The sequence below is a fragment of the Parasteatoda tepidariorum genome, chromosome 8, assembly GCF_982258835.1.
Source record: "Parasteatoda tepidariorum strain Cologne lab strain chromosome 8, Ptep-v5.0, whole genome shotgun sequence".
Taxonomy (NCBI): Eukaryota; Metazoa; Arthropoda; class Arachnida; order Araneae; family Theridiidae; genus Parasteatoda; species Parasteatoda tepidariorum.
The window spans coordinates 12,677,566-12,699,319 of NC_141762.1; the positions used below are offsets into that span (position 1 = coordinate 12,677,566).

Below are 21,754 nucleotides of genomic sequence, written 5' to 3' on the forward strand. Positions count from 1 at the left end.
CCGGTTATGTGATATTTTACAATTTGTGTTTTAAAATTCATTAAAGAAAATCTTTCTTCTTTATGTATTTTCAAATATTAAAATATCATAAAAAACAAAGACATATGTAATATCCCTCAAATTAAAAGCATTTATAACACAGCACTCTGATAGCCACCAGTGAGGAATGAACTCACGACCCCTGGTTTACGAGACCAGTGCTTTAACCACTGAGCTATGGTGGCGCACATGCAGTGTAAAACAACGAATTCTAAATTCAATGAAAATAAAAATAACCCGGTTATGTGATATTTTACAATTTGTGTTTTAAAATTCATTAAAGAAAATCTTTCTTCTTTATGTATTTTCAAATATTTAAAAATCATAAAAAACAAAGACGTATGTAATATCCCTCAAATTAAAAGCATTTATAACACAGCACTCTGAGAGCCACCAGTGAGGATTGAACTCACGACCCCTGGTTTACAAGACCAGTGCTCTAACCACTGAGCTATGGTGGCGCACATGCAGTGTAAAACAACGAATTCTAAATTCAATGAAAATAAAAATAACCCGGTTATGTGATATTTTACAATTTGTGTTTTAAAATTCATTAAAGAAAATCTTTCTTTATGTATTTTCAAATATTAAAATATCATAAAAAACAAAGACATATGTAATATCCCCCAAATTAAAAGCATTTATAACACAGCACTCTGAGAGCCACCAGTGAGGATTGAACTCACGACCCCTGGTTTACAAGACCAAAGCTCTAACCACTGAGCTATGGTGGCGCACATGCAGTGTAAAACAACGAATTCTAAATTCAATGAAAATAACCCGGTTATGTGATATTTTACTATTTGTGTTTTAAATATCATTAAAGAAAATCTTTCTTCTTTATGTATTTTCAAATATTAAAATATCATAAAAAACAAAGACATATGTAATATCCCTCAAATTAAAAGCATTTATAACACAGCACTCTGATAGCCACCAGTGAGGATTGAACTCACGACCCCTGGTTTACAAGACCAGTGCTCTAACCACTGAGCTATGGTGGCGCACATGCAGTGTAAAACAACTAATTCTAAATTCAATGAAGATAAAAATAACCCGGTTATGTGATATTTTACAATTTGTGTTTTAAAATTCATTAAAGAAAATCTTTCTTTATGTATTTTCAAATATTAAAATATCATAAAAAACAAAGACATATGTAATATCCCCCAAATTAAAAGCATTTATAACACAGCACTCTGAGAGCCACCAGTGAGGATTGAACTCACGACCCCTGGTTTACAAGACCAGTGCTCTAACCACTGAGCTATGGTGGCGCACATGCAGTGTAAAACAACGAATTCTAAATTCAATGAAAATAAAAATAACCCGGTTATGTGATATTTTACAATTTGTGTTTTAAAATTCATTAAAGAAAATCTTTCTTTATGTATTTTCAAATATTAAAATATCATAAAAAACAAAGACATATGTAATATCCCCCAAATTAAAAGCATTTATAACACAGCACTCTGAGAGCCACCAGTGAGGATTGAACTCACGACCCCTGGTTTACGAGACCAGTGCTCTAACCACTGAGCTATGATGGCGCACATGCAGTGTAAAACAACGAATTCTAAATTCAATGAAAATAAAAATAACCCGGTTATGTGATATTTTACAATTTGTCTTTTAAAATTCATTAAAGAAAATCTTTCTTCTTTATGTATTTTCAAATATTAAAATATCATAAAAAACAAAGACATATGTAATATCCCTCAAATTAAAAGCATTTATAACACAGCTCTCTGACAGCCACCAGTGAGGAATGAACTCACGACCCCTGGTTTACGAGACCAGCGCTCTAGCCACTGAGCTATGGTGGCGCACATGCAGTGTAAAACAACGAATTCTAAATTCAATGAAAATAAAAATAACCCGGTTATGTGACATTTTACAATTTGTGTTTTAAAATTCATTAAAGAAAATCTTTCTTTATGTATTTTCAAATATTAAAATATCATGAAAAACAAAGACAAATGTAATATCCCCCAAATTCAAAGCATTTATAACACAGCACTCTGAGAGCCACCAGTGAGGATTGAACTCACGACCCCTGGTTTACAAGACCAGCGTTCTAACCACTGAGCTATAGTTCCTCACATGGAGTGTAAAACAACGATTTCTGAATTCAATCAAAATAAAAATAACGTTTTTATGTGATATTTTACAATTTGTGTTTTAAAATTCATTAAAGAAAATCTTTCTTTATGTATTTTCAAATATTAAAATATCATAAAAAACAAAGACATATGTAATATCCCCCAAATTAAAAGCATTTATAACACAGCACTCTGGGAGCCACCAGTGAGGATTGAACTCACGACCCCTGGTTTACAAGACCAGTGCTCTAACCACCGAGCTATGGTGGCGCACAAGCAGTGTAAAACAACGAATTCTAAATTCAATGAAAATAAAAATAACCCGGTTATGCGATATTTTACAATTTGTGTTTTAAAATTCATAAAAGAAAATCTTTCTTCTTTATGTATTTTCAAATATTAAAATATCATAAAAAACAAAGACATATGTAATATCCCACAAATTAAAAGCATTTATAACACTGCACTCTGAGAGCCACCAGTGAGGATTGAACTCACGACCCCTGGTTTACAAGACCAGTGCTCTAACCACTGAGATATAGTGGCGCACTTGCAGTGTAAAACAACGAATTCTAAATTCAACGAAAATAAAAATAACCCGGTTGTGTGATATTTTACAATTTGAGTTTTAAAATTCATTAAAGAAAATCTTTCTTCTTTATGTATTTTCAAATATTAAAATATCATAAAAAACAAAGACATATGTAATATCCCTCAAATTAAAAGCATTTATAACACAGCACTCTGAGAGCCACCAGTGAGGATTGAACTCACGACCCCTGGTTTACAAGACCAGTGCTCTAACCACTGAGCTATGGTGGCGCACATGCAGTGTAAAACAACGAATTCTAAATTCAATGAAAAAAAAAATAACCCGGTTATGTGATATTTTACAATTTGTGTTTTAAAATTCATTAAAGAAAATCTTTCTTCTATATGTATTTTCAAATATTAAAATATCAGAAAAAACAAAGACATATGTAATATCCCTCAAATTAAAAGCATTTATAACACAGCACTCTGAGAGCCACCAGTGAGGATTGAACTCACGACCCCTTATTTACAAGACCAGTGCTCTAACAACTGAGCTATGGTGGCGCACATGCAGTGTAAAACAACTAATTCTAAATTCAATGAAGATAAAAATAACCCGGTTATGTGATATTTTACAATTTGTGTTTTAAAATTCATTAAAGAAAATCTTTCTTTATGTATTTTCAAATATTAAAATATCATAAAAAACAAAGACATATGTAATATCCCCCAAATTAAAAGCATTTATAACACAGCACTCTGAGAGCCACCAGTGAGGATTGAACTCACGACCCCTGGTTTACAAGACCAGTGCTCTAACCACTGAGCTATGGTGGCGCACATGCAGTGTAAAACAACGAATTCTAAATTCAATGAAAATAAAAATAACCCGGTTATGTGATATTTTACAATTTGTGTTTTAAAATTCATTAAAGAAAATCTTTCTTTATGTATTTTCAAATATTAAAATATCATAAAAAACAAAGACATATGTAATATCCCCCAAATTAAAAGCATTTATAACACAGCACTCTGAGAGCCACCAGTGAGGATTGAACTCACGACCCCTGGTTTACGAGACCAGTGCTCTAACCACTGAGCTATGATGGCGCACATGCAGTGTAAAACAACGAATTCTAAATTCAATGAAAATAAAAATAACCCGGTTATGTGATATTTTACAATTTGTCTTTTAAAATTCATTAAAGAAAATCTTTCTTCCTTATGTATTTTCAAATATTAAAATATCATAAAAAACAAAGACATATGTAATATCCCTCAAATTAAAAGCATTTATAACACAGCACTCTGATAGCCACCAGTGAGGAATGAACTCACGACCCCTGGTTTACGAGACCAGCGCTCTAGCCACTGAGCTATGGTGGCGCACATGCAGTGTAAAACAACGAATTCTAAATTCAATGAAAATAAAAATAACCCGGTTATGTGATATTTTACAATTTGTGTTTTAAAATTCATTAAAGAAAATCTTTCTTCTTTATGTATTTTCAAATATTAAAATATCATAAAAAACAAAGACATATGTAATATCCCACAAATTAAAAGCATTTATAACACTGCACTCTGATAGCCACCAGTGAGGATTGAACTCACGACCCCTGGTTTACAAGACCAGTGCTCTAACCACTGAGCTATAGTGGCGCACATGCAGTGTAAAACAACGAATTCTAAATTCAATGAAAATAAAAATAACCCGGTTATGTGATATTTTACAATTTGTGTTTTAAAATTCATTAAAGAAAATCTTTCTTCTTTATGTATTTTCAAATATTAAAATATCATAAAAAACAAAGACATATGTAATATCCCTCAAATTAAAAGCATTTATAACACAGCACTCTGAGAGCCACCAGTGAGGATTGAACTCACGACCCCTGGTTTACAAGACCAGCGTTCTAACCACTGAGCTATAGTGCCTCACATGGAGTGTAAAACAACGATTTCTGAATTCAATCAAAATAAAAATAACGTTTTTATGTGATATTTTACAATTTGTGTTTTAAAATTCATTAAAGAAAATCTTTCTTTATGTATTTTCAAATATTAAAATATCATAAAAAACAAAGACATATGTAATATCCCCCAAATTAAAAGCATTTATAACACAGCACTCTGAGAGCCACCAGTGAGGATTGAACTCACGACCCCTGGTTTACAAGACCAGTGCTCTAACCACTGAGCTATGGTGGCGCACATGCAGTGTAAAACAACGAATTCTAAATTCAATGAAAATAAAAATAACCCGGTTATGTGATATTTTACAATTTGTCTTTTAAAATTCATTAAAGAAAATCTTTCTTCTTTATGTATTTTCAAATATTGAAATATCATAAAAAACAAAGACATATGTAATATCCCTCAAATTAAAAGCATTTATAACACAGCTCTCTGATAGCCACCAGTGAGGAATGAACTCACGACCCCTGGTTTACGAGACCAGCGCTCTAGCCACTGAGCTATGGTGGCGCACATGCAGTGTAAAACAACGAATTCTAAATTCAATGAAAATAAAAATAACCCGGTTATGTGATATTTTACAATTTGTGTTTTAAAATTCATTAAAGAAAATCTTTCCTCTTTATGTATTTTCAAATATTAAAATATCATAAAAAACAAAGACATATGTAATATCCCACAAATTAAAAGCATTTATAACACTGCACTCTGATAGCCACCAGTGAGGATTGAACTCACGACCCCTGGTTTACAGGACCAGTGCTCTAACCACTGAGCTATAGTGGCGCACATGCAGTGTAAAACAACGAATTCTAAATTCAATGAAAATAAAAATAACCCGGTTATGTGATATTTTACAATTTGTGTTTTAAAATTCATTAAAGAAAATCTTTCTTCTTTATGTATTTTTAAATATTAAAATATCATAAAAAACAAAGACATATGTAATATCCCTCAAATTAAAAGCATTTATAACACAGCACTCTAAGAGCCACCAGTGAGGATTGAACTCACGACCCCTGGTTTACAAGACCAGCGTTCTAACCACTGAGCTATAGTGCCTCACATGGAGTGTAAAACAACGATTTCTGAATTCAATCAAAATAAAAATAACGTTTTTATGTGATATTTTACAATTTGTGTTTTAAACTTCATTAAAGAAAATCTTTCTTCTTTATGTATTTTCAAATATTTAAAAATCATAAAAAACAAAGGCATATGTAATATCCCTCAAATTAAAAGCATTTATAACACAGCACTCTGAGAGCCACCAGTGAGGATTGCACTCACGACCCCTGGTTTAAAAGACCAGTGCTCTAACCACTGAGCTATGGTGGCGCACAAGCAGTGTAAAACAACGAATTCTAAATTCAATGAAAATAAAAATATCCCGGTTATGTGATATTTTACAATTTGTGTTTTAAAATTCATTAAAGAAAATCTTTCTTCTTTATGTATTTTCAAATATTAAAATATCATAAAAAACAAAGACATATGTAATATCCCACAAATTAAAAGCATTTATAACACTGCACTCTGATAGCCACCAGAGAGGATTGAACTCACGACCCCTGGTTTACAAGACCAGTGCTCTAACCACTGAGCTATAGTGGCGCACATGCAGTGTAAAACAACGAATTCTAAATTCAATGAAAATAAAAATAACCCGGTTATGTGATATTTTACAATTTGTGTTTTAAAATTCATTAAAGAAAATCTTTCTTCTTTATGTATTTTCAAATATTAAAATATCATAAAAAACAAAGACATATGTAATATCCCTCAAATTAAAAGCATTTATAACACAGCACTCTGAGAGCCACCAGTGAGGATTGAACTCACGACCCCTGGTTTACAAGACCAGCGTTCTAACCACTGAGCTATAGTGCCTCACATGGAGTGTAAAACAACGATTTCTGAATTCAATCAAAATAAAAATAACGTTTTTATGTGATATTTTACAATTTGTGTTTTAAAATTCATTAAAGAAAATCTTTCTTTATGTATTTTCAAATATTAAAATATCATAAAAAACAAAGACATATGTAATATCCCCCAAATTAAAAGCATTTATAACACAGCACTCTGAGAGCCACCAGTGAGGATTGAACTCACGACCCCTGGTTTACAAGACCAGTGCTCTAACCACTGAGCTATGGTGGCGCACATGCAGTGTAAAACAACGAATTCTAAATTCAATGAAAATAAAAATAACCCGGTTATGTGATATTTTACAATTTGTCTTTTAAAATTCATTAAAGAAAATCTTTCTTCTTTATGTATTTTCAAATATTGAAATATCATAAAAAACAAAGACATATGTAATATCCCTCAAATTAAAAGCATTTATAACACAGCTCTCTGATAGCCACCAGTGAGGAATGAACTCACGACCCCTGGTTTACGAGACCAGCGCTCTAGCCACTGAGCTATGGTGGCGCACATGCAGTGTAAAACAACGAATTCTAAATTCAATGAAAATAAAAATAACCCGGTTATGTGATATTTTACAATTTGTGTTTTAAAATTCATTAAAGAAAATCTTTCTTCTTTATGTATTTTCAAATATTAAAATATCATAAAAAACAAAGACATATGTAATATCCCACAAATTAAAAGCATTTATAACACTGCACTCTGATAGCCACCAGTGAGGATTGAACTCACGACCCCTGGTTTACAGGACCAGTGCTCTAACCACTGAGCTATAGTGGCGCACATGCAGTGTAAAACAACGAATTCTAAATTCAATGAAAATAAAAATAACCCGGTTATGTGATATTTTACAATTTGTGTTTTAAAATTCATTAAAGAAAATCTTTCTTCTTTATGTATTTTTAAATATTAAAATATCATAAAAAACAAAGACATATGTAATATCCCTCAAATTAAAAGCATTTATAACACAGCACTCTAAGAGCCACCAGTGAGGATTGAACTCACGACCCCTGGTTTACAAGACCAGCGTTCTAACCACTGAGCTATAGTGCCTCACATGGAGTGTAAAACAACGATTTCTGAATTCAATCAAAATAAAAATAACGTTTTTATGTGATATTTTACAATTTGTGTTTTAAACTTCATTAAAGAAAATCTTTCTTCTTTATGTATTTTCAAATATTAAAATATCATAAAAAACAAAGACATATGTAATATCCCACAAATTAAAAGCATTTATAACACTGCACTCTGATAGCCACCAGTGAGGATTGAACTCACGACCCCTGGTTTACAAGACCAGTGCTCTAACCACTGAGCTATGGTGGCGCACATGCAGTGTAAAACAACGAATTCTAAATTCAGTGAAAATAAAAATAACCCGGTTATGTGATATTTTACAATTTGTGTTTTAAAATTCATTAAAGAAAATCTTTCTTCTTTATGTATTTTCAAATATTAAAATATCATAAAAAACAAAGACATATGTAATATCCCTCAAATTAAAAGCATTTATAACACAGCACTCTGATAGCCACCAGTGAGCAATGAACTCACGACCCCTGGTTTACGAGACCAGTGCTCTAACCACTGAGCTATGGTGGCGAAAATACAGTGTAAAACAACGAATTCTAAATTCAATGAAAATAAAAATAACCCGGTTATGTGATATTTTACAATTTGTGTTTTAAAATTCATTAAAGAAAATCTTTCTTCTTTATGTATTTTCAAATATTTAAAAATCATAAAAAACAAAGGCATATGTAATATGCCTCAAATTAAAAGCATTTATAACACAGCACTCTGAGAGCCACCAGTGAGGATTGCACTCACGACCCCTGGTTTACAAGACCAGTGCTCTAACCACTGAGTTATGGTGGCGCACAAGCAGTGTAAAACAACGAATTCTAAATGCAATGAAAATAAAAATATCCCGGTTATGTGATATTTTACAATTTGTGTTTTAAAATTCATTAAAGAAAATCTTTCTTCTTTATGTATTTTCAAATATTAAAATATCATAAAAAACAAAGACATATGTAATATCCCACAAATTAAAAGCATTTATAACACTGCACTCTGATAGCCACCAGTGAGGATTGAACTCACGACCCCTGGTTTACAAGACCAGTGCTCTAACCACAGAGCTATAGTGGCGCACATGCAGTGTAAAACAACGAATTCTAAATTCAATGAAAATAAAAATAACCCGGTTATGTGATATTTTACAATTTGTGTTTTAAAATTCATTAAAGAAAATCTTTCTTCTTTATGTATTTTCAAATATTAAAATATCATAAAAAACAAAGACATATGTAATATCCCTCAAATTAAAAGCATTTATAACACAGCCCTCTGAGAGCCACCAGTGAGGATTGAACTCACGACCCCTGGTTTACAAGACCAGCGTTCTAACCACTGAGCTATAGTGCCTCACATGGAGTGTAAAACAACGATTTCTGAATTCAATCAAAATAAAAATAACGTTTTTATGTGATATTTTACAATTTGTGTTTTAAAATTCATTAAAGAAAATCTTTCTTTATGTATTTTCAAATATTAAAATATCATAAAAAACAAAGACATATGTAATATCCCCCAAATTAAAAGCATTTATAACACAGCACTCTGATAGCCACCAGTGAGGAATGAACTCACGACCCCTGGTTTACGAGACCAGTGCTCTAACCACTGAGCTATGGTGGCGAAAATACAGTGTAAAACAACGAATTCTAAATTCAATGAAAATAAAAATAACCCGGTTATGTGATATTTTACAATTTGTGTTTTAAAATTCATTGAAGAAAATCTTTCTTCTTTATGTATTTTCAAATATTTAAAAATCATAAAAAACAAAGGCATATGTAATATGCCTCAAATTAAAAGCATTTATAACACAGCACTCTGAGAGCCACCAGTGAGGATTGCACTCACGACCCCTGGTTTACAAGACCGGTGCTCTAACCACTGAGCTATGGTGGCGCACAAGCAGTGTAAAACAACGAATTCTAAATTCAATGAAAATAAAAATATCCCGGTTATGTGATATTTTACAATTTGTGTTTTAAAATTCATTAAAGAAAATCTTTCTTCTTTATGTATTTTCAAATATTAAAATATCATAAAAAACAAAGACATATGTAATATCCCACAAATTAAAAGCATTTATAACACTGCACTCTGATAGCCACCAGTGAGGATTGAACTCACGACCCCTGGTTTACAAGACCAGTGCTCTAACCACTGAGCTATAGTGGCGCACATGCAGTGTAAAACAACGAATTCTAAATTCAATGAAAATAAAAATAACCCGGTTATGTGATATTTTACAATTTGTGTTTTAAAATTCATTAAAGAAAATCTTTCTTCTTTATGTATTTTCAAATATTAAAATATCATAAAAAACAAAGACATATGTAATATCCCTCAAATTAAAAGCATTTATAACACAGCACTCTGAGAGCCACCAGTGAGGATTGAACTCACGACCCCTGGTTTACAAGACCAGCGTTCTAACCACTGAGCTATAGTGCCTCACATGGAGGGTAAAACAACGATTTCTGAATTCAATCAAAATAAAAATAACGTTTTTATGTGATATTTTACAATTTGTGTTTTAAAATTCATTAAAGAAAATCTTTCCTTATGTATTTTCAAATATTAAAATATCATAAAAAACAAAGACATATGTAATATCCCCCAAATTAAAAGCATTTATAACACAGCACTCTGAGAGCCACCAGTGAGGATTGAACTCACGACCCCTGGTTTACAAGACCAGTGCTCTAACCACTGAGCTATGGTGGCGCACATGCAGTGTAAAACAACGAATTCTAAATTCAATGAAAATAAAAATAACCCGGTTATGTGATATTTTACAATTTGTCTTTTAAAATTCATTAAAGAAAATCTTTCTTCTTTATGTATTTTCAAATATTAAAATATCATAAAAAACAAAGACATATGTAATATCCCTCAAATTAAAAGCATTTATAACACAGCACTCTGATAGCCACCAGGGAGGAATGAACTCACGACCCCTGGTTTACGAGACCAGTGCTCTAACCACTGAGCTATGGTGGCGAAAAAACAGTGTAAAACAACGAATTCTAAATTCAATGAAAATAAAAATAACCCGGTTATGTGATATTTTACAATTTGTGTTTTAAAATTCATTAAAGAAAATCTTTCTTCTTTATGTATTTTCAAATATTTAAAAATCATAAAAAACAAAGGCATATGTAATATCCCTCAAATTAAAAGCTTTTATAACACAGCACTCTGAGAGCCACCAGTGAGGATTGAACTCACGACCCCTGGTTTACAAGACCAGTGCTCTAACCACTGAGCTATGGTGGCGCACAAGCAGTGTAAAACAACGAATTCTAAATTCAATGAAAATAAAAATAACCCGGTTATGTGATATTTTACAATTTGTGTTTTAAAATTCATTAAAGAAAATCTTTATGTATTTTCAAATATTAAAATATCATAAAAAACAAAGACATATGTAATATCCCTCAAATTAAAAGCATTTATAACACAGCACTCTGAGAGCCACCAGTGAGGATAGAACTCACGACCCCTGGTTTACGAGACCAGTGCTCTAACCACTGAGCTATGGTGGCGCACATGCAGTGTAAAACAACGAATTCTAAATTGAATGAAAATAAAAATAAACCGGTAATGTGATATTTTACAATTTGTGTTTTAAAATTCATTAAAGAAAATCTTTCTTCTTTATGTATTTTCAAATATTAAAATATCATAAAAAACAAAGACATATGTAATATCCCTCAAATTAAAAGCATTTATAACACAGCACTCTGAGAGCCACCAGTGAGGATTGAACTCACGACCCCTGGTTTACAAGACCAGTGCTCTAACCACTGAGCTATGGTGGCGCACATGCAGTGTAAAACAACGAATTCTTAATTCAATGAAAATAAAAATAACCCGGTAATGTGATATTTTACAATTTGTGTTTTAAAATTCATTAAAGAAAATCTTTCTTCTTTATGTATTTTCAAATATTAAAATATCATAAAAAACAAAGACATATGTAATATCCCTCAAATTAAAAGCATTTATAACACAGCCCTCTGAGAGCCACCAGTGAGGATTGAACTCACGACCCCTGGTTTACAAGACCAGCGTTCTAACCACTGAGCTATAGTGCCTCACATGGAGTGTAAAACAACGATTTCTGAATTCAATCAAAATAAAAATAACGTTTTTATGTGATATTTTACAATTTGTGTTTTAAAATTCATTAAAGAAAATCTTTCTTTATGTATTTTCAAATATTAAAATATCATAAAAAACAAAGACATATGTAATATCCCCCAAATTAAAAGCATTTATAACACAGCACTATGAGAGCCACCAGTGAGGATTGAACTCACGACCCCTGGTTTACAAGACCAGTGCTCTAACCACTGAGCTATAGTGGCGCACATGCAGTGTAAAACAACGAATTCTAAATTCAATGAAAATAAAAATAACTCGGTTATGTGATATTTTACAATTTGTCTTTTAAAATTCATTAAAGAAAATCTTTCTTCTTTATGTATTTTCAAATATTAAAATATCATAAAAAACAAAGACATATGTAATATCCCTCAAATTAAAAGCATTTATAACACAGCACTCTGATAGCCACCAGTGAGGAATGAACTCACGACCCCTGGTTTACGAGACCAGTGCTCTAACCACTGAGCTATGGTGGCGAAAATACAGTGTAAAACAACGAATTCTAAATTCAATGAAAATAAAAATAACCCGGTTATGTGATATTTTACAATTTGTGTTTTAAAATTCATTAAAGAAAATCTTTCTTTATGTATTTTCAAATATTAAAATATCATAAAAAACAAAGACTTATGTAATATCCCCCAAATTAAAAGCATTTATAACACAGCACTCTGAGAGCCACCAGTGAGGATTGAACTCACGACCCCTGGTTTACAAGACCAGTGCTCTAACCACTGAGCTATGGTGGCGCACATGCAGTGTAAAACAACGAATTCTAAATTCAATGAAAATAAAAATAACCCGGTTATGTGATATTTTACAATTTGTGTTTTAAAATTCATTAAAGAAAATCTTTATGTATTTTCAAATATTAAAATATCATAAAAAACAAAGACATATGTAATATCCCTCAAATTAAAAGCATTTATAACACAGCACTCTGAGAGCCACCAGTGAGGATTGAACTCACGACCCCTGGTTTACAAGACCAGTGCTCTAACCACTGAGCTATGGTGGCGCACATGCAGTGTAAAACAACGAATTCTTAATTCAATGAAAATAAAAATAACCCGGTAATGTGATATTTTACAATTTGTGTTTTAAAATTCATTAAAGAAAATCTTTCTTCTTTATGTAAACTGCTGTTTGTAGAAAATGCAACACCATGAAAGAATCATCAGAATCAAATGAAATTTAATGCAGAAACGACTTGTACTGATACAAATAAATGATGAAATTTTCAAAACAAAAGAAACAAATTAAGCGTCCGAAATCAGTATTTGGTGCAGCCACCACGCGCTGCAATAAGTGCTGCTATACGACGTGGCATGGAGTCAAACAGATGTTGAATATCTGCTTGAGGAAGAGAATTCCATATCGCTTGTATGCGCAACCAAAGTTCGTCTTTGGAAACTGCAGGACGCGGATCACGAGTGAGACGCCGACCAACCATATCCCACACGTGCTCAATAGGCGACATATCCGGCGAATAAGCAGGCCAAGGAAGAAGTTGCATGCGTTGTGCTGAACAGAAGTCTCTAACAGTCCGCGCAACATGTGGGCGTGCATTATCCTGCTGAAAGATAGCTCCAGGGATGCCTTGAAGGAAAGGAACGACTTCGGGCTGTAGCACTTCACGGACGTATCTGTTGCTATTGAGATTACCCTCAATTCGTATCAAATTGGATCGTCCATGATACGAAATCGCACCCCAGACCATAACTCCGGGTGTTCGACCACTATGTCGTTCAATAATACACTCAGGAAGGCAGCGTTGACCGGCATAACGTCTAACACGAACACGGCCATCATGGGTCCACAAATTGAAGCGTGATTCATCTGAAAAGACAACTTGGTGCCAATCAGCTCGCCAGTCTCTGTGCTCAAGAGCCCACTGCCGACGCAGCCGTCGATGATCCGCCGTGAGGGGAATCCTGTATAATGGCACCCTTGCACGCAATCCACGGCGCAGCAGACGACGACGAATTGACGAAGCCGACAATTGTACACCTGTAGCAGTAGACCAATGTGCTGCCAGCTGCCTGGAGGAAGCTGTGCGATCATTCACCGCCATGCGGAGCAGGTGTCGATCATCGCGCTCTGACGTCACCTTCTGTCGTCCAGTGCCTGTTTTTCGAGTTGTTCGGTGCTCGTCGGTCCACTGCTTCCAAACTCGCATCACTGTGGAACTGTTCCGCTGCATACGAGCTGCTATTGCGCGATAGGAAAATCCTCCTTCTCGAAGGCCGATTATCCTCCCTCGTTCAAACTCCGTAAGTTGCTTGAATTTCTTATTCTTCCGTCGTGGAGGCATACTCAGGTCTCACTAAACGTTTGCCACTAACAAATAATCATAGACTATTTTCAACGTCCCGCTACAACACTTTATTTATACGCTTTCAGCATCAATTCAGAGGGCGCTGCGCGCGCCACGCACGCGCGATGGCTCTGAAACTTTATTAATTTGCATAATATCCTATAATTGACATTTGCTGCGAATTTCATTTGATTCTGATGATTCCTTCATGGTGTTGCATTTTCTACAAACAGCAGTTTATTTTCAAATATTAAAATATCATAAAAAACAAAGACATATGTAATATCCCTCAAATTAAAAGCATTTATAACACAGCACTCTGAGAGCCACCAGTGAGGAATGAACTCACGACCCCTGGTTTACAAGACCAGTGCTCAAACCACTGAGCTATGGTGGCGCACATGCAGTGTAAAACAACGAATTCTAAATTCAATGAAAATAAAAATAACCCGGTAATGTGATATTTTACAATTTGTGTTTTAAAATTCATTAAAGAAAATCTTTATTCTTTATGTATTTTCAAATATTAAAATATCATAAAAAACAAAGACATATGTAATATCCCTCAAATTAAAAGCATTTATAACACAGCACTCTGAGAGCCACCAATGAGGATTGAACTCACGACCCCTGGTTTACAAGACCAGTGCTCTAACCACTGAGTTATGGTGGCGCACATGCAGTGTAAAACAACGAATTCTAAATTCAATGAAAATAAAAATAACCCGGTAATGTGATATTTTACAATTTGTGTTTTTAAAATTCATTAAAGAAAATCTTTCTTTATGTATTTTCAAATATTAAAATATCATAAAAAACAAAGACATATGTAATATCCCCCAAATTAAAAGCATTTATAACACAGCACTCTGAGAGCCACCAGTGAGGATTGAACTCACGACCCCTGGTTTACAAGACCAGTGCTCTAACCACTGAGCTATGGTGCCGCACATGCAGTGTAAAACAACGAATTCTAAATTCAATGAAAATAAAAATAACCCGGTTATGTGATATTTTACAATTTGTCTTTTAAAATTCATTAAAGAAAATCTTTCTTCTTTATGTATTTTCAAATATTAAAATATCATAAAAAACAAAGACATATGTAATATCCCTCAAATTAAAAGCATTTATAACACAGCACTCTGATAGCCACCAGTGAGGAATGAACTCACGACCCCTGGTTTACGAGACCAGTGCTCTAACCACTGAGCTATGGTGGCGCACATACAGTGTAAAACAACGAATTCTAAATTCAATGAAAATAAAAATAACCCGGTTATGTGATATTTTACAATTTGTGTTTTAAAATTCATTAAAGAAAATCTTTCTTCTTTATGTATTTTCAAATATTAAAATATCATAAAAAACAAAGACATATGTAATATCCCACAGATTAAAAGCATTTATAACACTGCACTCTGAGAGCCACCAGTAAGAATAGAACTCACGACCCCTGGTTTACAAGACCAGTGCTCTAACCACTGAGCTATAGTGGCGCACATGCAGTGTATAACAACGAATTCTAAATTCAATGAAAATAAAAATAACCCGGTTATGTGATATTTTACAATTTGTGTTTTAAAATTCATTAAAGAAAATCTTTCTTCTTTATGTATTTTCAAATATTAAAATATCATAAAAAACAAAGACATATGTAATATCCCTCAAATTAAAAGCATTTATAACACAGCACTCTGAGAGCCACCAGTGAGGATTGAACTCACGACCCCTGGTTTACAAGACCAGTGCTCTAACCACTGAGCTATGGTGGCGCACATGCAGTGTAAAACAACAAATTCTAAATTCAATGAAAATAAAAATAACCCGGTTATGTGATATTTTACAATTTGTGTTTTAAAATTCATTAAAGAAAATCTTTATGTATTTTCAAATATTAAAATATCATAAAAAACAAAGACATATGTAATATCCCTCAAATTAAAAGCATTTATAACACAGCACTCTGAGAGCCACCAGTGAGGATAGAACTCACGACTCCTGGTTTACAAGACCAGTGCTCTAACCACTGAGCTATGGTGGCGCACAAGCAGTGTAAAACAACGAATTCTAAATTCAATGAAAATAAAAATATCCCGGTTATGTGATATTTTACAATTTGTCTTTTAAAATTCATTAAAGAAAATCTTTCTTCTTTATGTATTTTCAAATATTAAAATATCATAAAAAACAAAGACATATGTAATATCCCTCAAATTAAAAGCATTTATAACACAGCACTCTGATAGCCACCAGTGAGGAATGAACTCACGACCCCTGGTTTACGAGACCAGTGCTCTAACCACTGAGCTATGGTGGCGCACATACAGTGTAAAACAACGAATTCTAAATTCAATGAAAATAAAAATAACCCGGTTATGTGATATTTTACAATTTGTGTTTTAAAATTCATTAAAGAAAATCTTTCTTCTTTATGTATTTTCAAATATTTAAAAATCATAAAAAACAAAGGCATATGTAATATCCCTCAAATTAAAAGCTTTTATAACACAGCACTCTGAGAGCCACCAGTGAGGATTGATTTCACGACCCCTGGTTTACAAGACCAGTGCTCTAACCACTGAGCTATGGTGGCGCACAAGCAGTGTAAAACAACGAATTCTAAATTCAATGAAAATAAAAATAACCCGGTTATGTGATATTTTACAATTTGTGTTTTAAAATTCATTAAAGAAAATCTTTCTTCTTTATGTATTTTCAAATATTAAAATATCTTAAAAAACAAAGACATATGTAATATCCCACAAATTAAAAGCATTTATAACACTGCACTCTGAGAGCCACCATTGAGAATAGAACTCACGACCCCTGGTTTACAAGACCAGTGCTCTAACCACTGAGCTATAGTGGCGCACATGCAGTGTATAACAACGAATTCTAAATTCAATGAAAATAAAAATAACCCGGTTATGTGATATTTTACAATTTGTGTTTTAAAATTCATTAAAGAAAATCTTTCTTCTATATGTATTTTCAAATATTAAAATATCAGAAAAAACAAAGACATATGTAATATCCCTCAAATTAAAAGCATTTATAACACAGCACTCTGAGAGCCACCAGTGAGGAATGAACTCACGACCCCTGGTTTACGAGACCAGTGCTCTAACCACTGAGCTATGGTGGCGCACACACAGTGTAAAACAACGAATTCTAAATTCAATGAAAATAAAAATAACCCGGTTATGTGATATTTTACAATTTGTGTTTTAAAATTCATTAAAGAAAATCTTTCTTCTTTATGTATTTTCAAATATTGAAATATCATAAAAAACAAAGACATATGTAATATCCCACAGATTAAAAGCATTTATAACACTGCACTCTGAGAGCCACCAGTAAGAATAGAACTCACGACCCCTGGTTTACAAGACCAGTGCTCTAACCACTGAGCTATAGTGGCGCACATGCAGTGTATAACAACGAATTCTAAATTCAATGAAAATAAAAATAACCCGGTTATGTGATATTTTACAATTTGTGTTTTAAAATTCATTAAAGAAAATCTTTCTTCTTTATGTATTTTCAAATATTAAAATATCATAAAAAACAAAGACATATGTAATATCCCTCAAATTAAAAGCATTTATAACACAGCACTCTGAGAGCCACCAGTGAGGATTGAACTCACGACCCCTGGTTTACAAGACCAGTGCTCTAACCACTGAGCTATGGTGGCGCACATGCAGTGTAAAACAACAAATTCTAAATTCAATGAAAATAAAAATAACCCGGTTATGTGATATTTTACAATTTGTGTTTTAAAATTCATTAAAGAAAATCTTTATGTATTTTCAAATATTAAAATATCATAAAAAACAAAGACATATGTAATATCCCTCAAATTAAAAGCATTTATAACACAGCACTCTGAGAGCCACCAGTGAGGATAGAACTCACGACCCCTGGTTTACAAGACCAGTGCTCTAACCACTGAGCTATGGTGGCGCACAAGCAGTGTAAAACAACGAATTCTAAATTCAATGAAAATAAAAATATCCCGGTTATGTGATATTTTACAATTTGTGTTTTAAAATTCATTAAAGAAAATCTTTCTTCTTTATGTATTTTCAAATATTAAAATATCATAAAAAAAAAAGACATATGTAATATCCCACAAATTAAAAGCATTTATAACACTGCACTCTGAGAGCCACCAGTGAGGATTGAACTCACGACCCCTGGTTTACAAGACCAGTGCTCTAACCAATGAGCTATAGTGGCGCACATGCAGTGTAAAACAACGAATTCTAAATTCAATGAAAATAAAAATAACCCGGTTATGTGATATTTTACAATTTGTCTTTTAAAATTCATTAAAGAAAATCTTTCTTCTTTATGTATTTTCAAATATTAAAATATCATAAAAAACAAAGACATATGTAATATCCCTCAAATTAAAAGCATTTATAACACAGCACTCTGATAGCCACCAGTGAGGAATGAACTCACGACCCCTGGTTTACGAGACCAGTGCTCTAGCCACTGAGCTATGGTGGCGCACATACAGTGTAAAACAACGAATTCTAAATTCAATGAAAATAAAAATAACCCGGTTATGTGATATTTTACAATTTGTGTTTTAAAATTCATTAAAGAAAATCTTTCTTCTTTATGTATTTTCAAATATTTAAAAATCATAAAAAACAAAGGCATATGTAATATCCCTCAAATTAAAAGCTTTTATAACACAGCACTCTGAGAGCCACCAGTGAGGATTGATTTCACGACCCCTGGTTTACAAGACCAGTGCTCTAACCACTGAGCTATGGTGGCGCACAAGCAGTGTAAAACAACGAATTCTAAATTCAATGAAAATAAAAATAACCCGGTTATGTGATATTTTACAATTTGTGTTTTAAAATTCATTAAAGAAAATCTTTCTTCTTTATGTATTTTCAAATATTAAAATATCATAAAAAACAAAGACATATGTAATATCCCACAAATTAAAAGCATTTATAACACTGCACTCTGAGAGCCACCATTGAGAATAGAACTCACGACCCCTGGTTTACAAGACCAGTGCTCTAACCACTGAGCTATAGTGGCGCACATGCAGTGTATAACAACGAATTCTAAATTCAATGAAAATAAAAATAACCCGGTTATGTGATATTTTACAATTTGTGTTTTAAAATTCATTAAAGAAAATCATTCTTCTTTATGTATTTTCAAATTTTAAAATATCATAAAAAACAAAGACATATGTAATATCCCTCAAATTAAAAGCATTTATAACACAGCACTCTGAGAGCCACCAATGAGGATTGAACTCACGACCCCTGGTTTACAAGACCAGTGCTCTAACCACTGAGCTATGGTGGCGCACATACAGTGTAAAACAACGAATTCTAAATTCAATGAAAATAAAAATAACCCGGTTATGTGATATTTTACAATTTGTGTTTTAAAATTCATTAAAGAAAATCTTTCTTCTTTATGTATTTTCAAATATTTAAAAATCATAAAAAACAAAGGCATATGTAATATCCCTCAAATTAAAAGCTTTTATAACACAGCACTCTGAGAGCCACCAGTGAGGATTGAACTCACGACCCCTGGTTTACAAGACCAGTGCTCTAACCACTGAGCTATGGTGGCGCACAAGCAGTGTAAAACAACGAATTCTAAATTCAATGAAAATAAAAATAACCCGGTTATGTGATATTTTACAATTTGTGTTTTAAAATTCATTAAAGAAAATCTTTCTTCTTTATGTATTTTCAAATATTAAAATATCATAAAAAACAAAGACATATGTAATATCCCACAAATTAAAAGCATTTATAACACTGCACTCTGAGAGCCACCATTGAGAATAGAACTCACGACCCCTGGTTTACAAGACCAGTGCTCTAACCACTGAGCTATAGTGGCGCACATGCAGTGTATAACAACGAATTCTAAATTCAATGAAAATAAAAATAACCCGGTTATGTGATATTTTACAATTTGTGTTTTAAAATTCATTAAAGAAAATCATTCTTCTTTATGTATTTTCAAATATTAAAATATCATAAAAAACAAAGACATATGTAATATCCCTCAAATTAAAAGCATTTATAACACAGCACTCTGAGAGCCACCAATGAGGATTCAACTCACGACCCCTGGTTTACAAGACCAGTGCTCTAACCACTGAGCTATGGTGGCGCACATGCAGTGTAAAACAACGAATTCTAAATTCAATGAAAATAAAAATAACCCGGTAATGTGATATTTTACAATTTGTGTTTTTAAAATTCATTAAAGAAAATCTTTCTTCTTTATGTATTTTCAAATATTAAAATATCATAAAAAACAAAGACATATGTAATATCCCTCAAATTAAAAGCATTTATAACACAGCACTCTGAGAGCCACCAATGAGGATTGAACTCACGACCCCTGGTTTACAAGACCAATGCTCCAACCACTGAGCTGTGGTGGCGCACATGCAGTGTAAAACAACGAATTCTAAATTCAATGAAAATAAAAATATCCCGGTTATGTGATATTTTACAATTTGTGTTTTAAAATTCATTAAAGAAAATCTTTCTTCTTTATGTATTTTCAAATATTAAAATATCATAAAAAACAAAGACATATGTAATATCCCACAAATTAAAAGCATTTATAACACTGCACTCTGAGAGCCACCAGTGAGGATTGAACTCACGACCCCTGGTTTACAAGACCAGTGCTCTAACCACTGAGCTATAGTGGCGCACATGCAGTGTAAAACAACGAATTCTAAATTCAATGAAAATAAAAATAACCCGGTTATGTGATATTTTACAATTTGTGTTTTAAAATTCATTAAAGAAAATCTTTCTTCTTTATGTATTTTCAAATATTAAAATATCATAAAAAACAAAGACATATGTAATATCCCTCAAATTAAAAGCATTTATAACACAGCACTCTGAGAGCCACCAGTGAGGATTGAACTCACGACCCCTGGTTTACAAGACCAGTGCTCTAACCACTGAGCTATAGTGGCGCACATGCAGTGTATAACAACGAATTCTAAATTCAATGAAAATAAAAATAACCCGGTTATGTGATATTTTACAATTTGTGTTTTAAAATTCATTAAAGAAAATCTTTCTTCTTTATGTATTTTCAAATATTAAAATATCATAAAAAACAAAGACATATGTAATATCCCTCAAATTAAAAGCATTTATAACACAGCACTCTGAGAGCCACCAGTGAGGATTGAACTCACGACCCCTGGTTTACAAGACCAGTGCTCTAACCACTGAGCTATGGTGGCGCACATGCAGTGTAAAACAACAAATTCTAAATTCAATGAAAATAAAAATAATCCGGTTATGTGATATTTTACAATTTGTGTTTTAAAATTCATTAAAGAAAATCTTTATGTATTTTCAAATATTAAAATATCATAAAAAACAAAGACACATGTAATATCCCTCAAATTAAGAGCATTTATAACACAGCACTCTGAGAGCCACCAGTGAGGATAGAACTCACGACCCCTGGTTTACAAGACCAGTGCTCTAACCACTGAGCTATAGAGGCGCACATGCAGTGTAAAACAACGAATTCTAAATTCAATGAAAAT

At 32.7% G+C, this 21,754-nt stretch overlaps 67 non-coding genes across 67 annotated transcripts; all 67 read right to left on the reverse strand.

Moving 5' to 3' along the window:
- Positions 1–151: 151 nt before the first annotated feature.
- Positions 152–224, reverse strand: TRNAT-CGU (transfer RNA threonine (anticodon CGU)). The gene has a single exon. It is a non-coding gene; the product is annotated as a tRNA-Thr (tRNA).
- A 203-nt stretch (positions 225–427) lies between these two features.
- TRNAT-UGU (transfer RNA threonine (anticodon UGU)) lies at positions 428–500 on the reverse strand. Its single transcript has one exon. It is a non-coding gene; the product is annotated as a tRNA-Thr (tRNA).
- A 200-nt stretch (positions 501–700) lies between these two features.
- On the reverse strand, positions 701–773 carry TRNAT-UGU (transfer RNA threonine (anticodon UGU)). The gene has a single exon. It is a non-coding gene; the product is annotated as a tRNA-Thr (tRNA).
- A 197-nt stretch (positions 774–970) lies between these two features.
- TRNAT-UGU (transfer RNA threonine (anticodon UGU)) lies at positions 971–1,043 on the reverse strand. The gene has a single exon. It is a non-coding gene; the product is annotated as a tRNA-Thr (tRNA).
- Positions 1,044–1,243: 200 nt separating this feature from the next.
- TRNAT-UGU (transfer RNA threonine (anticodon UGU)) lies at positions 1,244–1,316 on the reverse strand. Its single transcript has one exon. It is a non-coding gene; the product is annotated as a tRNA-Thr (tRNA).
- Positions 1,317–1,516: 200 nt separating this feature from the next.
- TRNAT-CGU (transfer RNA threonine (anticodon CGU)) lies at positions 1,517–1,589 on the reverse strand. Its single transcript has one exon. It is a non-coding gene; the product is annotated as a tRNA-Thr (tRNA).
- A 203-nt stretch (positions 1,590–1,792) lies between these two features.
- TRNAT-CGU (transfer RNA threonine (anticodon CGU)) lies at positions 1,793–1,865 on the reverse strand. Its single transcript has one exon. It is a non-coding gene; the product is annotated as a tRNA-Thr (tRNA).
- A 473-nt stretch (positions 1,866–2,338) lies between these two features.
- TRNAT-UGU (transfer RNA threonine (anticodon UGU)) lies at positions 2,339–2,411 on the reverse strand. Its single transcript has one exon. It is a non-coding gene; the product is annotated as a tRNA-Thr (tRNA).
- A 203-nt stretch (positions 2,412–2,614) lies between these two features.
- On the reverse strand, positions 2,615–2,687 carry TRNAT-UGU (transfer RNA threonine (anticodon UGU)). The gene has a single exon. It is a non-coding gene; the product is annotated as a tRNA-Thr (tRNA).
- A 203-nt stretch (positions 2,688–2,890) lies between these two features.
- TRNAT-UGU (transfer RNA threonine (anticodon UGU)) lies at positions 2,891–2,963 on the reverse strand. The gene has a single exon. It is a non-coding gene; the product is annotated as a tRNA-Thr (tRNA).
- A 476-nt stretch (positions 2,964–3,439) lies between these two features.
- TRNAT-UGU (transfer RNA threonine (anticodon UGU)) lies at positions 3,440–3,512 on the reverse strand. The gene has a single exon. It is a non-coding gene; the product is annotated as a tRNA-Thr (tRNA).
- Positions 3,513–3,712: 200 nt separating this feature from the next.
- TRNAT-CGU (transfer RNA threonine (anticodon CGU)) lies at positions 3,713–3,785 on the reverse strand. Its single transcript has one exon. It is a non-coding gene; the product is annotated as a tRNA-Thr (tRNA).
- A 203-nt stretch (positions 3,786–3,988) lies between these two features.
- Positions 3,989–4,061, reverse strand: TRNAT-CGU (transfer RNA threonine (anticodon CGU)). The gene has a single exon. It is a non-coding gene; the product is annotated as a tRNA-Thr (tRNA).
- A 203-nt stretch (positions 4,062–4,264) lies between these two features.
- TRNAT-UGU (transfer RNA threonine (anticodon UGU)) lies at positions 4,265–4,337 on the reverse strand. The gene has a single exon. It is a non-coding gene; the product is annotated as a tRNA-Thr (tRNA).
- Positions 4,338–4,540: 203 nt separating this feature from the next.
- Positions 4,541–4,613, reverse strand: TRNAT-UGU (transfer RNA threonine (anticodon UGU)). The gene has a single exon. It is a non-coding gene; the product is annotated as a tRNA-Thr (tRNA).
- A 200-nt stretch (positions 4,614–4,813) lies between these two features.
- TRNAT-UGU (transfer RNA threonine (anticodon UGU)) lies at positions 4,814–4,886 on the reverse strand. Its single transcript has one exon. It is a non-coding gene; the product is annotated as a tRNA-Thr (tRNA).
- A 203-nt stretch (positions 4,887–5,089) lies between these two features.
- TRNAT-CGU (transfer RNA threonine (anticodon CGU)) lies at positions 5,090–5,162 on the reverse strand. The gene has a single exon. It is a non-coding gene; the product is annotated as a tRNA-Thr (tRNA).
- A 203-nt stretch (positions 5,163–5,365) lies between these two features.
- Positions 5,366–5,438, reverse strand: TRNAT-UGU (transfer RNA threonine (anticodon UGU)). Its single transcript has one exon. It is a non-coding gene; the product is annotated as a tRNA-Thr (tRNA).
- A 203-nt stretch (positions 5,439–5,641) lies between these two features.
- Positions 5,642–5,714, reverse strand: TRNAT-UGU (transfer RNA threonine (anticodon UGU)). Its single transcript has one exon. It is a non-coding gene; the product is annotated as a tRNA-Thr (tRNA).
- A 479-nt stretch (positions 5,715–6,193) lies between these two features.
- TRNAT-UGU (transfer RNA threonine (anticodon UGU)) lies at positions 6,194–6,266 on the reverse strand. Its single transcript has one exon. It is a non-coding gene; the product is annotated as a tRNA-Thr (tRNA).
- Positions 6,267–6,469: 203 nt separating this feature from the next.
- TRNAT-UGU (transfer RNA threonine (anticodon UGU)) lies at positions 6,470–6,542 on the reverse strand. Its single transcript has one exon. It is a non-coding gene; the product is annotated as a tRNA-Thr (tRNA).
- A 200-nt stretch (positions 6,543–6,742) lies between these two features.
- On the reverse strand, positions 6,743–6,815 carry TRNAT-UGU (transfer RNA threonine (anticodon UGU)). Its single transcript has one exon. It is a non-coding gene; the product is annotated as a tRNA-Thr (tRNA).
- Positions 6,816–7,018: 203 nt separating this feature from the next.
- TRNAT-CGU (transfer RNA threonine (anticodon CGU)) lies at positions 7,019–7,091 on the reverse strand. The gene has a single exon. It is a non-coding gene; the product is annotated as a tRNA-Thr (tRNA).
- A 203-nt stretch (positions 7,092–7,294) lies between these two features.
- On the reverse strand, positions 7,295–7,367 carry TRNAT-UGU (transfer RNA threonine (anticodon UGU)). Its single transcript has one exon. It is a non-coding gene; the product is annotated as a tRNA-Thr (tRNA).
- A 203-nt stretch (positions 7,368–7,570) lies between these two features.
- TRNAT-UGU (transfer RNA threonine (anticodon UGU)) lies at positions 7,571–7,643 on the reverse strand. Its single transcript has one exon. It is a non-coding gene; the product is annotated as a tRNA-Thr (tRNA).
- A 203-nt stretch (positions 7,644–7,846) lies between these two features.
- TRNAT-UGU (transfer RNA threonine (anticodon UGU)) lies at positions 7,847–7,919 on the reverse strand. Its single transcript has one exon. It is a non-coding gene; the product is annotated as a tRNA-Thr (tRNA).
- Positions 7,920–8,122: 203 nt separating this feature from the next.
- TRNAT-CGU (transfer RNA threonine (anticodon CGU)) lies at positions 8,123–8,195 on the reverse strand. The gene has a single exon. It is a non-coding gene; the product is annotated as a tRNA-Thr (tRNA).
- Positions 8,196–8,398: 203 nt separating this feature from the next.
- TRNAT-UGU (transfer RNA threonine (anticodon UGU)) lies at positions 8,399–8,471 on the reverse strand. Its single transcript has one exon. It is a non-coding gene; the product is annotated as a tRNA-Thr (tRNA).
- Positions 8,472–8,674: 203 nt separating this feature from the next.
- TRNAT-UGU (transfer RNA threonine (anticodon UGU)) lies at positions 8,675–8,747 on the reverse strand. Its single transcript has one exon. It is a non-coding gene; the product is annotated as a tRNA-Thr (tRNA).
- Positions 8,748–8,950: 203 nt separating this feature from the next.
- TRNAT-UGU (transfer RNA threonine (anticodon UGU)) lies at positions 8,951–9,023 on the reverse strand. The gene has a single exon. It is a non-coding gene; the product is annotated as a tRNA-Thr (tRNA).
- Positions 9,024–9,223: 200 nt separating this feature from the next.
- TRNAT-CGU (transfer RNA threonine (anticodon CGU)) lies at positions 9,224–9,296 on the reverse strand. The gene has a single exon. It is a non-coding gene; the product is annotated as a tRNA-Thr (tRNA).
- Positions 9,297–9,499: 203 nt separating this feature from the next.
- TRNAT-UGU (transfer RNA threonine (anticodon UGU)) lies at positions 9,500–9,572 on the reverse strand. Its single transcript has one exon. It is a non-coding gene; the product is annotated as a tRNA-Thr (tRNA).
- Positions 9,573–9,775: 203 nt separating this feature from the next.
- Positions 9,776–9,848, reverse strand: TRNAT-UGU (transfer RNA threonine (anticodon UGU)). Its single transcript has one exon. It is a non-coding gene; the product is annotated as a tRNA-Thr (tRNA).
- Positions 9,849–10,051: 203 nt separating this feature from the next.
- TRNAT-UGU (transfer RNA threonine (anticodon UGU)) lies at positions 10,052–10,124 on the reverse strand. Its single transcript has one exon. It is a non-coding gene; the product is annotated as a tRNA-Thr (tRNA).
- Positions 10,125–10,324: 200 nt separating this feature from the next.
- On the reverse strand, positions 10,325–10,397 carry TRNAT-UGU (transfer RNA threonine (anticodon UGU)). Its single transcript has one exon. It is a non-coding gene; the product is annotated as a tRNA-Thr (tRNA).
- A 203-nt stretch (positions 10,398–10,600) lies between these two features.
- Positions 10,601–10,673, reverse strand: TRNAT-CGU (transfer RNA threonine (anticodon CGU)). Its single transcript has one exon. It is a non-coding gene; the product is annotated as a tRNA-Thr (tRNA).
- A 203-nt stretch (positions 10,674–10,876) lies between these two features.
- Positions 10,877–10,949, reverse strand: TRNAT-UGU (transfer RNA threonine (anticodon UGU)). Its single transcript has one exon. It is a non-coding gene; the product is annotated as a tRNA-Thr (tRNA).
- Positions 10,950–11,145: 196 nt separating this feature from the next.
- Positions 11,146–11,218, reverse strand: TRNAT-CGU (transfer RNA threonine (anticodon CGU)). Its single transcript has one exon. It is a non-coding gene; the product is annotated as a tRNA-Thr (tRNA).
- A 203-nt stretch (positions 11,219–11,421) lies between these two features.
- Positions 11,422–11,494, reverse strand: TRNAT-UGU (transfer RNA threonine (anticodon UGU)). The gene has a single exon. It is a non-coding gene; the product is annotated as a tRNA-Thr (tRNA).
- A 203-nt stretch (positions 11,495–11,697) lies between these two features.
- On the reverse strand, positions 11,698–11,770 carry TRNAT-UGU (transfer RNA threonine (anticodon UGU)). Its single transcript has one exon. It is a non-coding gene; the product is annotated as a tRNA-Thr (tRNA).
- Positions 11,771–11,970: 200 nt separating this feature from the next.
- TRNAT-UGU (transfer RNA threonine (anticodon UGU)) lies at positions 11,971–12,043 on the reverse strand. Its single transcript has one exon. It is a non-coding gene; the product is annotated as a tRNA-Thr (tRNA).
- Positions 12,044–12,246: 203 nt separating this feature from the next.
- On the reverse strand, positions 12,247–12,319 carry TRNAT-CGU (transfer RNA threonine (anticodon CGU)). Its single transcript has one exon. It is a non-coding gene; the product is annotated as a tRNA-Thr (tRNA).
- A 200-nt stretch (positions 12,320–12,519) lies between these two features.
- Positions 12,520–12,592, reverse strand: TRNAT-UGU (transfer RNA threonine (anticodon UGU)). The gene has a single exon. It is a non-coding gene; the product is annotated as a tRNA-Thr (tRNA).
- A 196-nt stretch (positions 12,593–12,788) lies between these two features.
- On the reverse strand, positions 12,789–12,861 carry TRNAT-UGU (transfer RNA threonine (anticodon UGU)). The gene has a single exon. It is a non-coding gene; the product is annotated as a tRNA-Thr (tRNA).
- A 1,623-nt stretch (positions 12,862–14,484) lies between these two features.
- TRNAT-UGU (transfer RNA threonine (anticodon UGU)) lies at positions 14,485–14,557 on the reverse strand. The gene has a single exon. It is a non-coding gene; the product is annotated as a tRNA-Thr (tRNA).
- Positions 14,558–14,760: 203 nt separating this feature from the next.
- Positions 14,761–14,833, reverse strand: TRNAT-UGU (transfer RNA threonine (anticodon UGU)). Its single transcript has one exon. It is a non-coding gene; the product is annotated as a tRNA-Thr (tRNA).
- A 201-nt stretch (positions 14,834–15,034) lies between these two features.
- On the reverse strand, positions 15,035–15,107 carry TRNAT-UGU (transfer RNA threonine (anticodon UGU)). The gene has a single exon. It is a non-coding gene; the product is annotated as a tRNA-Thr (tRNA).
- Positions 15,108–15,310: 203 nt separating this feature from the next.
- Positions 15,311–15,383, reverse strand: TRNAT-CGU (transfer RNA threonine (anticodon CGU)). The gene has a single exon. It is a non-coding gene; the product is annotated as a tRNA-Thr (tRNA).
- A 203-nt stretch (positions 15,384–15,586) lies between these two features.
- Positions 15,587–15,659, reverse strand: TRNAT-UGU (transfer RNA threonine (anticodon UGU)). The gene has a single exon. It is a non-coding gene; the product is annotated as a tRNA-Thr (tRNA).
- A 203-nt stretch (positions 15,660–15,862) lies between these two features.
- On the reverse strand, positions 15,863–15,935 carry TRNAT-UGU (transfer RNA threonine (anticodon UGU)). The gene has a single exon. It is a non-coding gene; the product is annotated as a tRNA-Thr (tRNA).
- A 196-nt stretch (positions 15,936–16,131) lies between these two features.
- TRNAT-UGU (transfer RNA threonine (anticodon UGU)) lies at positions 16,132–16,204 on the reverse strand. The gene has a single exon. It is a non-coding gene; the product is annotated as a tRNA-Thr (tRNA).
- Positions 16,205–16,407: 203 nt separating this feature from the next.
- TRNAT-CGU (transfer RNA threonine (anticodon CGU)) lies at positions 16,408–16,480 on the reverse strand. Its single transcript has one exon. It is a non-coding gene; the product is annotated as a tRNA-Thr (tRNA).
- A 203-nt stretch (positions 16,481–16,683) lies between these two features.
- On the reverse strand, positions 16,684–16,756 carry TRNAT-UGU (transfer RNA threonine (anticodon UGU)). The gene has a single exon. It is a non-coding gene; the product is annotated as a tRNA-Thr (tRNA).
- A 479-nt stretch (positions 16,757–17,235) lies between these two features.
- TRNAT-CGU (transfer RNA threonine (anticodon CGU)) lies at positions 17,236–17,308 on the reverse strand. The gene has a single exon. It is a non-coding gene; the product is annotated as a tRNA-Thr (tRNA).
- A 203-nt stretch (positions 17,309–17,511) lies between these two features.
- TRNAT-UGU (transfer RNA threonine (anticodon UGU)) lies at positions 17,512–17,584 on the reverse strand. Its single transcript has one exon. It is a non-coding gene; the product is annotated as a tRNA-Thr (tRNA).
- A 203-nt stretch (positions 17,585–17,787) lies between these two features.
- On the reverse strand, positions 17,788–17,860 carry TRNAT-UGU (transfer RNA threonine (anticodon UGU)). The gene has a single exon. It is a non-coding gene; the product is annotated as a tRNA-Thr (tRNA).
- Positions 17,861–18,056: 196 nt separating this feature from the next.
- TRNAT-UGU (transfer RNA threonine (anticodon UGU)) lies at positions 18,057–18,129 on the reverse strand. Its single transcript has one exon. It is a non-coding gene; the product is annotated as a tRNA-Thr (tRNA).
- A 203-nt stretch (positions 18,130–18,332) lies between these two features.
- On the reverse strand, positions 18,333–18,405 carry TRNAT-UGU (transfer RNA threonine (anticodon UGU)). Its single transcript has one exon. It is a non-coding gene; the product is annotated as a tRNA-Thr (tRNA).
- Positions 18,406–18,608: 203 nt separating this feature from the next.
- Positions 18,609–18,681, reverse strand: TRNAT-CGU (transfer RNA threonine (anticodon CGU)). Its single transcript has one exon. It is a non-coding gene; the product is annotated as a tRNA-Thr (tRNA).
- A 203-nt stretch (positions 18,682–18,884) lies between these two features.
- Positions 18,885–18,957, reverse strand: TRNAT-UGU (transfer RNA threonine (anticodon UGU)). Its single transcript has one exon. It is a non-coding gene; the product is annotated as a tRNA-Thr (tRNA).
- A 479-nt stretch (positions 18,958–19,436) lies between these two features.
- TRNAT-UGU (transfer RNA threonine (anticodon UGU)) lies at positions 19,437–19,509 on the reverse strand. The gene has a single exon. It is a non-coding gene; the product is annotated as a tRNA-Thr (tRNA).
- Positions 19,510–19,712: 203 nt separating this feature from the next.
- TRNAT-UGU (transfer RNA threonine (anticodon UGU)) lies at positions 19,713–19,785 on the reverse strand. The gene has a single exon. It is a non-coding gene; the product is annotated as a tRNA-Thr (tRNA).
- Positions 19,786–20,264: 479 nt separating this feature from the next.
- TRNAT-UGU (transfer RNA threonine (anticodon UGU)) lies at positions 20,265–20,337 on the reverse strand. Its single transcript has one exon. It is a non-coding gene; the product is annotated as a tRNA-Thr (tRNA).
- Positions 20,338–20,817: 480 nt separating this feature from the next.
- TRNAT-UGU (transfer RNA threonine (anticodon UGU)) lies at positions 20,818–20,890 on the reverse strand. Its single transcript has one exon. It is a non-coding gene; the product is annotated as a tRNA-Thr (tRNA).
- A 203-nt stretch (positions 20,891–21,093) lies between these two features.
- TRNAT-UGU (transfer RNA threonine (anticodon UGU)) lies at positions 21,094–21,166 on the reverse strand. The gene has a single exon. It is a non-coding gene; the product is annotated as a tRNA-Thr (tRNA).
- A 203-nt stretch (positions 21,167–21,369) lies between these two features.
- On the reverse strand, positions 21,370–21,442 carry TRNAT-UGU (transfer RNA threonine (anticodon UGU)). Its single transcript has one exon. It is a non-coding gene; the product is annotated as a tRNA-Thr (tRNA).
- Positions 21,443–21,638: 196 nt separating this feature from the next.
- TRNAT-UGU (transfer RNA threonine (anticodon UGU)) lies at positions 21,639–21,711 on the reverse strand. The gene has a single exon. It is a non-coding gene; the product is annotated as a tRNA-Thr (tRNA).
- Between the last annotated feature and the right edge of the window lie 43 nt (positions 21,712–21,754).